Here is a 12,080-nt window from a genome sequence, read left to right as displayed (position 1 = left end):
TAAGTTCATATAAAATCTACTTTCTTCCTGGTCAACATGGTGAAACCCCGTCTCTACTAAAAATACAAAAAATTAGCTGGGCATGGTGGTGTGTGCCTGTAATCCCAGCTACTCAGGAGGCTGAGGCAGGAGAATTGCCTGAACCCAGGAGGCGGAGGTTGCGGTGAGCCGAGATCGCGCCATTGCACTCCAGCCTGGGTAACAAGAGCGAAACTCTGTCTCAAAAAAAAAAAAAAAAAAATCTACTTTCTTAGCAATTCCCAATATACAATACGATATTAACTATAATCCTCGATATGGCTGGGATTTTTGTTCTGCTCAAATCTCATGTTGAAATGTAATCCTCAATGTTGGAGGTGGGGCCTGGTGGGAGGTGGTTGGATCATGAGTGCCTCATGGATGGCCTAGTACCATCCCCATGGTAATAAATACATTCTTGCTGTGAGTTCATGGGAGATCTGGTTATTTAAGAGTGTGGCACTTTCTCCCCTCTCTCTGTTGTTCCCACTCTTGCCAGTGATGTTCCTGCTCCTGCTAATGTTGGAATAAAAATTTTGTCAAAAAATTTTTAACTTAGTACAACAATAAAAAAGTGTGATAGGCCAGGTGCCATGGCTCACGGAGGTAATCCTAGCACTTTGGGAGGCCAAGATGGCAGATTACAGCAGGTCAGAGGTTCAAGACCAGCCCAGCCAAAATGGCAAAACCCCATCTCTACTAAAAATACAAAATTAGCTGGACGTGGTGGCGTGCCCCTGTAATCCCAGCTATTCGGGAGGCTGAGACACGAGAATCGCTTGAACCCAGGAGGTGGAAGCTGCAGTGAGCCGAGATTGTGCCACTGCACTCGATTCTGGACGATAAGAGCGAGACTCGCTTTCAAAAAAAAAAGTGTGAAAACAGTGGTTTGTTATAGATCACTAAAAAATTATGAAACGTTGTTACACAATTCAATGCTAAGTTTTAAATCTCTGTAAAATGAATGAGTTAAAATGAACAACCTTACAATCAGGAAGAAGCAGAAAATTTCATAGAACCACAATAATGATGTAAAAATTATACAATTATATGTGTTCCATTGCATAGAATAAGAGTACTTTTGAATGTCTAATGTTCTGGGTCAGTTCAGCAATCAGGGAGGAAAAAAGAGAGCCTTACCTTTCCTTCTTCAGAAGAGAGTGGGGACAGAGGAGACTCGATGAAGGTAAAGTCTGGGAAAAGCTTCACTTTTACTCATTGTATGTTGATTCTCTAGATACAGTCCTATTGTTCTTTTCCTTGATGAAAGGACTTTTACCCAGATCTGACAACTGCTCTCTTCATCAAATCTAGTCTTCTGGAAATGTATATATACACACACACACACTGCATATATATATTAATATGTGTGTATATTTATAATATATGTGTAATTTATAATTACATAAATATATAATACATACAAATGCACACATATGTGTAATACATGTAAAGTATTAGATTATATATGTAGAATACATATAAATGTATACATATTAATATACATGCATATTATGCACATGTAAAGATACATATATATACACAAACACATATATCCCCAAATACACCAACCACCCTCATGTTTCTTCCCAGAATTCCATCCAGAGGCACAGCTTATCTGGAAATGTCTTCTTACCACAGAAGCATTGGATGTCTGTCCACTCTGAAATGATAAAAATTCATGATATTGACTATATGCAAAGGAGTCAGCACTGACGTGTATTTTTTCTCCAGAATAGAGGAAGAGGAGGGGACTATAGTAGGACAATGAATTTGTGAATAATAGCATGAAACAGTCTCTTGACTGTTCCCCATCAAATATAAGCACATCATCAGCACACAATGTCCATCCTCACCTCTTCTATCTACTTCTGGAAACTGCTCTCTTCCCTATTTAGCACCTGCCACCACTAGACTTCTGCAGATCTAGTTGTTCGAGCTCTTCTCACCTTTACACACTTGAAGCATTCCTCTTAGATGAGAAGCTCAACACACTTTCCTTTATTCTTTGGGAGACATTTTTAGCTTCTTTAAATCAAGTTCTCACTCCTAGGAATGAAAAACAATGACTCCCAAACCTCTGACTTTGTAACCCTCGGACACCACTGATTTCTTATCATTTCACCCTCTTGATGCACTCGAACTCTCTTCCCCGAGATGGAAGAGGGCAGACTCTTGACCCTAGAACCAGACAAAACGTACTCATGTTCACTTTCCCCCTCACTCTCTGTGTGACCATGGGACAGGCTTAACCTCTCAGAAGCACAGTTTCTTTCTTCCAAAATAAAATAATCTTCTTCTCTCTACCTTCTTAAACTCATAGGGCATGAAGAAATAATGGATTTTAAAACAAAACAAAACTTTGGTGGCTTAAAAAGAGATTTAATGTGTGGAAACATTATTGCTATAGATGTGGGTTACCAGAAAGATGGTTAGAAAGTGAGGTTGCAGGACCCGGCTCCTGGGTGTTTGAGACATATCAAGAGAGGTAGCCACAAGGACCAGCAATTCAGGATGTCTATTATGTAACACCAGCCACACTGTTTTCTTATACCACATTATCTATAAAATGTTACCAATATCTATTCATAGTATACCTTCTTCCACTGGCCATTTCATATTCTCTTTGCTCTCAGCAAGGACCTCGAGTGATAGCTATTTTTACCTGATGGAGTGACCCAAACTTTCATTTCTGAAGGCCCTTGGCCATCTGTAATTTGCCTGACCTGAATCTTTAATCACAGGGCACAATAATACTAAGAGATACCCTACGGGATCTCCTGTACTCCAGACACACTTTTTCTTAACCTCCGTTGTGGAGTAGTTGTTATAAGTATCCTAGATAGCCAGGATTAATTATCCTAGTAACTCCTTTTTTTGCCTGTTGGTTGAGAGGCATGAGCATCCAAAGTGGCTGGGTAGGCTGGGCACAGTGGCTCACTCCTGTAATCCCAGCACTTTGGGAGGCCGAGGCAGCCAGATCACGAGATCAGGAGTTTGAGACCAGCCCTGCCAATATGGTGAAACCCCATCTCTACTAAAAATACAAAAATTAGCCAGGTATGGTGGCGTACACCTGTAATCCTAGTTACTCAGGAGACTGAGGCAGGAGAATTGCTTGAACCTGGGAGGCGGAGGTTGCAGTGACTGAGATCGTGTCACCGCACTCCAGCCTGAGAACAGAGCGAGACTCCGCCTCAGGAAAAATAAAAAAAAAAAAAAGGAGGTGTTTAACCCAAAGTGACTGGGTGGCTGTCTTAACTTCTAGTTCAATGAAATCATTGTCGTGTCTACTGGTGGAAGTATTCTTCCCTTTGGAACTAAGATCTCTAAGCCAGCAGAGCATAATATTGCAGAAGTAGAAGGCAAAATTTTGCTAGCAAGGCACTAGGAATAGAAGTGAGTGGTATCTCACCCCTTTCCACCCCTTTCTTGATTTATAGACCCATGAATTCTAGTTATGGAAAAAATAGCACTATATATTGGTCACTGATTTTGAGGATATATGGCTTCCTAAAGAACTTTGCTCCAGTCCTGGAAGATATCGCCACTTAACTGGTGCTTTTAGTTTGTCTCGTAAGGGCCACTTTTCTATCAAGCCAGCTGCTCAGGATGGTGGGGAACATAGCAAGTTTAGTAAATTCCATAAACATGGGCCCTTTGCTACACCTTATTTCTTATGAAGTGAGTTCCTTGACTGGAGTCAATGCTGTGTGGAAAACCATGGTGGTAAATAAGGCATTCTGTAAGTCTGAGGATGGTAGTTCTTGGAGAAACCTCATGTGTATGGAAGGTAAATCTGTACCAGAGCAAATGTCTATTCCAGTGAGGAGAAAATGCTGCCTCTTCCACGATGGAAGCAGTATGTAGTCAATGTGCACCTAGGTAGTTTTCCAACTCCTTCACCATCTATTCAATCCATTGGCCATTGCCCATGATTCAGTATATAATCACACGTCTGACTATTTCCCTTTCTAAGCAATATGAACAATTGGTTGCACTACTTTTTAAAGTTCTGCCCATTGCGAGAGCTTTCCTTCACCATGGTACTTCAGGAATATCCCTGAAAAAAGCTTTAGTGTTATAGCTGTCTACCTCCTGGCGACGCCTTTATATCATAAAGAACCATCTATACACTGGATCTGAGTTTTTTCTTTCTTCATCAACTGATTGCAGATGACTTTACATGAGGCCATAGCTGAAGGCTGGGTGAGAGCAGATATTGTAGCAGAAGTGAAGACCATGGACATTTGAGTCACTTCTTTGTGTGACTTATATTTAGTTTTAGGGCCTGCTTATGGCTAATCACATAGATAACACTTCCATTTTTTGTTGGAGTGCTGCTGTGCACATCCTAATTTGTTGTTTGATGGATCAGCTAATACCTAGTTCAGGATGGCCAGGTAGGGTCACTTAGTAACATGGTGGCCCATAGTTCAGTGTTCAATCTCCACCAAGGCCCAATAGAAAGCCAAAAGCTGTTTCTTAAATAAGACAGTAGTTAATCAGCAGAAGATAACACCTATAGGGTCCTGCCAAATACTTCAAAATCTTCCTTATCTGCCATTGGCATTTCAAGCACCATTGTATCTGCTTGATCATATGGTCCCAGTGGCAGAGCAGATTTGGCAACAGCCTGTACCAACTGCAGAGCATTATCTTATTCCAGCTTCCACTCAAATCTTACTCTTTTCAAGTACCTTAGTAAATGGACAGGAGTGACACCTCAAAATGAGGAACATGTTGCCTCCACCATCCAAAGAGGCTCACTAGGTATTGCACCTCTCTTTTGGTTGTAGGCATGGCCAGATACAACAATTTCCTTTTCACTTTAAAAGGGGTATTTCCCTACACCTCACACCACTGGATCCCTAGAAATTTCACTGAGAAGATCCCTGCAGTTTTTTCATAATTTTATTTTATGTTCAGGGGCATGTGTGTAGATTTGTTTTATAAGTAAATTGTGTGTTTTGTGGGTTTAGTGTACAGATTGCTTCATCACCTGGATAATAAGTATATTACCCAATAGGGAGTTTTTCAATACCTACCCTCCTCCAACCCTCCACCCTCAAGTAGGCCCCGATATCTGTTGTTCCCTTCTTTGTATCCATATGTATTCAATGTTTTGCTTCCACATATACGTGAGAACATCCAGCCTTCCATGGTATATATGTACCACAGTTCCTTCATCCAGTCTATCATTGATGGGTATTTAGGTTGTTTCCATGTTTTTGTTATTGCGAATAGTGCTGTGATGAATGTACATGCGCATGTGTCTTTATGGTAGAAAGATTTATGTTCCTTTGTATGTATACCCAATAATGGGTTTGCTGGGTCTAATGGTAATTCTGCTTTGAGTACTTTGAGAAATTGCCAAACTGCTTTTAAGAGTGGCTGAACTAATTTACATGCTCACCAGTAGTGTATAAGCATTATCTTTTCTCTGCACCTCACCAGCATCTATTAGTTTTTGACATTTTAGTAAACACCATTTGGACTGGTGGAAGATGGTATCTCTTTGTGGTTTTGATTTTCATTTCTCTAATTATTAGTGATGTTGAACATTTTTTCACATGTTTATTGGCCACGTGTATGTATTCTTTTGAGAAGTGTCTGTTCATGTTCTGTCCCCACTTTTTAATGGGGTTGTTTTTTGCTTGTAAATTTATTGAAGTTACTTATAGAACCTATACGTTAACCATATGTCAGGTGCATCACTTGCAAATATTTTCTCCCATTTTGTAGGTGGTCTATTTTCTCTGTTGGTAATTTCTTTTGCTGTGCAGAGGCTCTTAAGTTTAATTAGAAACTATTTGTCAACATTTGTTTTTGTCGCAATTACTTTTGGAGTCTTTGTCATGAAATCTTTGCCAGGGCCTGTGTTCAGAATGGTATTACCAAGAATAGTATATGGTATAATCTTCCTGGGTTTTTATAAGTTTTAGGTTTTATATTTAATTCTTTAATCCATCTTGAGTTGACTTTTGTATATGATATAAGGAAGGGGTCCAGTTTCAATCTTCTGTGTATGGCAAGCTAGTTATCTCAGCCCCATTTATTGAATAGGCTGTCCTTTCTCCATTTCTGTCTTTTGTCGACTTGGTTGAAGATCAGATGGTTGTAGGTTTGTGGCATTATTCTGGTCTCTGTATTCTGTTCCATTGGTCTATATGTCTGCTTTTAAATCAGTACCATTCTGTTTTGGTTACTATAGTGTTGTAGTATGGTTTGAAGTCAGGTAAGCAGCTTTGTTCTTTTTGCATCCAAATTCCTTGGCTATTTGGGTTCTTTTTTGATTTCATATGAATTTTAGAATAGTTTTTTCTAGTCTGTGAAGAACGTCCTTGGTAGTTTGATAGGAATTTGTCTACAGTTGGCAGACAAGCTTCATCCTTGTTTTGTCAGTCCTAATCTGCTGTTGATGTGCTTCCTAGGGAATCATGGAAATGTGTCTGCTGCAGAGTTCAGGCAGAAGTGGGACCACTGGGCTGGAAGTGATAGTGGGTATGGCCCATTTGGCTATGTGAGGTGAGGGTGGGTGGAGTTGCCATCCCTTCCAGCTGGGTGTTTCCAGGGGAACAGGAGGCTGCACTCCTTAACAAATTCAGGCAGAAGTAGGACCAGTGGGCTAGAGCTCTAGCAGACATGTTTTGCCTGGCTACCAGTGGTGAGGGTGGGTGGGGTCACCTGCTCTGCCATCTGGGTGCTTCCTGCGATAGTAGGAGGCTGTGCTCACTAGCTGAGTTCCCACAGAGGCAAGACCACTAGGCTGGAAGTACTATAGGGTGTTGCTTGCCTGGTTATTAGCAGCAGGCATGGATGGGGTTTCCCACTCTGCCGTCAGGTGCTTCCTGGGACAACAACCACTGGCTGAATTCACATGGATGCAGGACCCTGGGTTGCAAGGTCTAGCAAGCATTGCCCACCTGGCTACCAGTGGCATGGGGGTGAGGGGTCGAATGGGATAATATTTCCCAGGACAAGAAAAGCTGTGCCTTCCAGCCGAGTTTACACAGAAGTGGGGCTGCTGGCCTATGCAGTTTTGCTTAACTTATTTTTCACCCTCTGAGACACAAGTGTCTTTTCAATAAGTTTAGAGTAGCTGCCACTTCTTGCTTACTAGATCCAATCAGCGTAATGTCATTAATGTAATGGATCAGTGTGATATGTGATAGAAGGAAAAGATGATCAAGGGCCAGGCATGGTGGGTCACGCCTATAATCCCAGCACTTTGGGAAGCCAAGGCAGGCAGATCATGAGGTCAGGAGTTCAAGACAAGCCTGGCCAACATAGTGAAATACTGTCTCTACTAAAAATACAAAAAATTAGCCGAGTGTGGCAGCAGGTGCCTGTAATCTCAGCAACTCGGGAGATTAGTGCAGAATTGCTTGAACTCAGGAGGCAGAGGTTACCCTGAGCCAAGATGGTGCCATTGCACTCCAGCCTGGGCAACAGAGCCAGAATCTGCCTCAAAAAAAAAAAAGAAATGATCAAGATCCCAGTGAACTAAATTATGCCATAGTCCTGATGAATTAATATACCTCTTAGGTACATCCTGTATCTGGCTTTGCCATCTGAAAGCAAACTGCTTATGGTGATCTTTACTATAAGATATGTATAAAATAAGTATTTGCCAGTTTAACAGTGCCTATCAAGTACCAGGGGATGTGTTAATTTGCTCAAGCAATCATAGCACGTCTGGTTTAAAAGCTGCAATTAAATTCATCACCTGGCTAAGCTTACAATATTCCCATTATTATCCAATACGAATTGGTCTTTTGCAGAGGACAAAAAGCAACTTAAATGGGGCTATGGTGGGAGTCACCACCTCTGGTTGCTCTAAGACCTTGATTGTGGCACTAATCTCTGCAATCTCTTCTGAAATATGCTATGGCTTTTTGCTTACTATTTTTCTAGGTAGAGGCAGTTCTAGCAGCTTCCACTGGGCCTTTTCAACCACAAAGCTCTCACTCCACAGGTCAGAGAACTAATGTGAAAATTCTGCCATTTGCTGAATATATCTATTCCAATTAGGCATTCTGGGGACTGGGGACATTATCATAGAATGGGTTTGAGACCCACTGGACCCCTGGTGAGGTGAAACTGTGCTAAAACTTTGTTGTTTATTTGACCTCCGTGAGTGTCTAGTCTGTTTGGTGAGCCACAGTGACATTTTGAGTTTCCTGGAATTAGTATCCGTTCAGAACCAGGGTCTAATAAACCCCCAAAGATTTATTTAATTTTTTTCCCAATGCACAACGACTCTAGTGAAAAGTGATAGTTCCTTTTGGGGAAGGCTGAGAGAAAAATTAACAGTGTCCATTTTTGGCAATGTAGTGGGGTTCTTCCTCTGGAGGACTGAAGCTTTTCTTCACTGGTGAGATTCCGAGTCCAGAAACTGGCTCAAATTTAGAAACTGATTGAGAGCCTATGGACCATGAGGTGCCCAGATAGTTGATCAAACCCAAGTTTAAATGTTACTGTGAGAATATATTTAGATGAGATTTACATCTAAATCAGCAGACTATGAGTAAAGCAGATTATCCTTAAAATGGGTGGACCCTATTCAATCAGTTAAAAACCTTAAGAGCATAAAATACAGAGGTGCTCCCCTAAAACAGGGAATTCTGCTTCCAGACTGCCGTCAAACTGAACCTAAAATGATAAACTGTTCCATGAATCTATCCTGCAGTTTTGTTTTTTTTTACTCGGTAATGTCCACATTTGCATGAGACAATTTTTAAAAATCTTTCAATCTCGGCCGGGCGCGGTGGCTCAAGCCTGTAATCCCAGCACTTTGGGAGGCCGAGGCGGGTGGATCACGAGGTCAAGAGATCGAGACCATCCTGGTCAACATGGTGAAACCCCGTCTCTACTAAAAATACAAAAAACTAGCTGGGCATGGTGGCGCGTGCCTGTAATCCCAGCTACTCAGGAGGCTGAGGCAGGAGAATTGCCTGAACCCAGGAGGCGGAGGTTGCAGTGAGCCGAGATCGCGCCATTGCACTCCAGCCTGGGTAACAAGAGCGAAACTCCGTCTCAAAAAAAAAAAAAAAAAAAAAAATCTTTCAATCTCTTTTTCTCTCTTTCATTTTAAATATAGATATATGGTGTCTCTGGAGATCCTTTGGCTAATACAGGGTCTAGGAATGTACCCTGTATTCAGTATTCAGTGGTTCTCAGTGGCAAAGTTACACTGAGAAGAAAAGCAATGTCCTACTTCCCACCTCAGAGAGACAAATGAGTCACTTGAGCTGGGGGGAACGTAGCTTGGAAAGAGGGACAACAGAGGGTAGTAGCAACTGTGAGTCTGAGATTACAAACAGACCTTGCACTGGAGAACATGGATGAAGAGGTTGGCAAGCGTCATCCTCAGCCAAGATGAAAGGTCCCTGGAGTACCATACCAAAGAGTATAGACCCTGTGTCTACTCCAGTGAGAATTTCTGGCTCCCATGTCTACAATTTCCGATCCTCATTTGGTGATGACTTTAGGTAGCACTGCCTACACATTGTCTGGATAATCCTATAGGCTGAAAGCTGCTTGTGACTTGAGATTCTCCTGAGAGAGAACTCACCTCACACTGAGAACATGAATATGCCTAATTAATAGGCCATCATAGACCTGAGGTCTCAGAATAGATGACATAATTGCTACTCAGAGGTTCGGAAGTAATGGGGAGGGGAACTCCCTAGAACTGGTACACAGCCAGAGAGAAAATCCACAGTTGATGTCCATTAGCCTTTTTGAGCACTGGTCGCCTTCTCCAGCCCTTTACTGAGAAGAGGGAGTGTAGCTCGGAGTAATTCATAAACCTCATATTATTCTCAGCTGAGAGATTCATTACTAGGGCCAGGAACATCGTTTAAAAGAATCCTTCAGTGTGCAGATCTTTTCTGTTGAATATACAAATTCAAGTCTTTATTGTTTTGTAACTGAGTACTTCATCCTGAACTGTGGGACTTGGTTTTCCAGGAAATAAAAAGGCATTATTGTTCCGGGAGAATCACTTGTCAATAATTCAAGTTAGTCTAGACTGTTTCTAATGAGTGAAAGCCTCCATCTTTAGAGCACTGGGTGACAGGAAGGCAGAGGTCAAAGGGAAAATTTATAGCTTCAATCTCCTCAGTTTCTCTGGATGGTGCTGAGGCAGGGGTATATGCATACACATACACAATTACTGAAAATATTCACCTTGGAATCCCTCCTCTGACTAAGTTACCACAAAGATAGAAACCTTAACATTTCTGTGACCAAGCAGGGTCAAGAGCAGAGACTATTTTTTTTTTTTTTTTTTGAGACGGAGTTTCGCTCTTGTTACCCAGGCTGGAGTGCAATGGCGCGATCTCGGCTCACCGCAACCTCCGCCTCCTGGGTTCAGGCAATTCTCCTGCCTCAGCCTCCTGAGTAGCTGGGATTACAGGCACGCACCACCGTGCCCAGCTAATTTTTTTGTATTAGTAGAGACGGGGTTTCACCATGTTGACCAGGATGGTCTCGATCTCTTGACCTCGTGATCCACCCGCCTCGGCCTCCCAAAGTGCTGGGATTACAGGCTTGAGCCACCGCGCCCGGCCTAAGAGCAGAGACTATTTGATGAGACAGCCCATTAAAGAAAAAAAAATTCATCTAAAAACTTGGAAAAGAGTTGGAAGTAAAAATGCCAATAGACATAGGGATCCTACCATGCCCTTCATAAACATCCACTGCAAAAATAATTCTCCCCACTGAACAAAGAGAGCAAGTGTTTTTTTCTTCATTTATGAAAATTACCATCCCCTTTTACCTTAATAAAAAGAATGAGGCTGACCTGTGCTCACAATTCACTTATTAATACCATTGTTGAGAAATGCCACATGTACTTCTGACTTTATCTGCATCACTGTGCATAATGCATTTTTAAAACTCAGCAAAAAGGAAAAATTTAAATTAGAGCACTCAGAAATACAAAAAACAATTTAAGACTAGGCAGCTATGAAGTTAAGAAGAAAGATTTTTTTCCCATTTATAGACACTTATTTTAAAACTTTCTATAAGTAAAATCTGTGATTCTTAATTTAGTTATTCTATTTCTTAAAGTGAGAATAAGAATTCTGAAAATAAACTATTATATATTCTTAAAAATCATTGATTTCAGTCACGATGAAAGGGAATCAAAAATTAATAGACACCATAATGAGGCCGAGAATGGCCTCTTCACACCTGTAATCCTAGCACTTTGGAAGGTGAAATGGGCAGATTGCTTGAACCCAAGGGTTCAAGACCAGACTGGGCAACATAATGAAACCCTGTCTCTACCAAAAATACAAAAAGTTACCAGAGTGTGGTGGTGTGCACCTGTAGTCCCAGCTACTTGGGAGGCTGAGATGGGAGGATGAACCCTGGAGGTGGAGGTTGCAGTGAGCTGAGATTGTGCCATTACACTCAGCTTGGGTGACAGAGACAGACCTTGTCTCAAAAACAAAACAAGAAAAAGACACCATAATGGATTACCACTTACCTACTAGAAATAAGTGAAGTTACTAAAAGTACACAGTTGTTTAATTTTTTGAAAACCACATCAGCTAATTTTCATTATCATAATTATTTTTTACAAATAATAAACTGAATCCCACATAATTCAGTTTGTTTGATAAAAACTAATATGTAGCAACACTAGAATTATAATTGTAATAAAATCCTAAATATGTGTGTGTATTATATATCGAAGGCAGAATTGAAGCAATTTTGACGGGGTAATGAGATCTAAAAAATGAGATTCAGTAAATCCAATCCTAGTTTCCTGGAAGGCACAACCCGTTCCATGGGACATTAACAGAGCTTATGTTTTTCAGTAATTTGTAGAACAAATATTTATTAGGTTGAAATACTTAGATAGATGCTTTATACTTCAGGAATTTAGTTTTTCACATGATCCAAAGTATTAGATGAAGTTTGTTTGATTTTGCTTTTAATTGACAAATAATAAATGTACATATTTATGTGGTACAGTGTGAAGTTTTGATACATGTATATGTTATATAATAATCAAACCAGAGTAATTAGCATTCCATCATCTCAAA

This window comes from Aotus nancymaae, unplaced genomic scaffold (assembly GCF_030222135.1).
Source record: "Aotus nancymaae isolate 86718 unplaced genomic scaffold, 86718_ANA_hifiasm-v0.15.2.pri h1tg000059l, whole genome shotgun sequence".
NCBI lineage: Eukaryota > Metazoa > Chordata > Mammalia > Primates > Aotidae > Aotus > Aotus nancymaae.
This window is presented reverse-complemented; position numbering follows the sequence as displayed.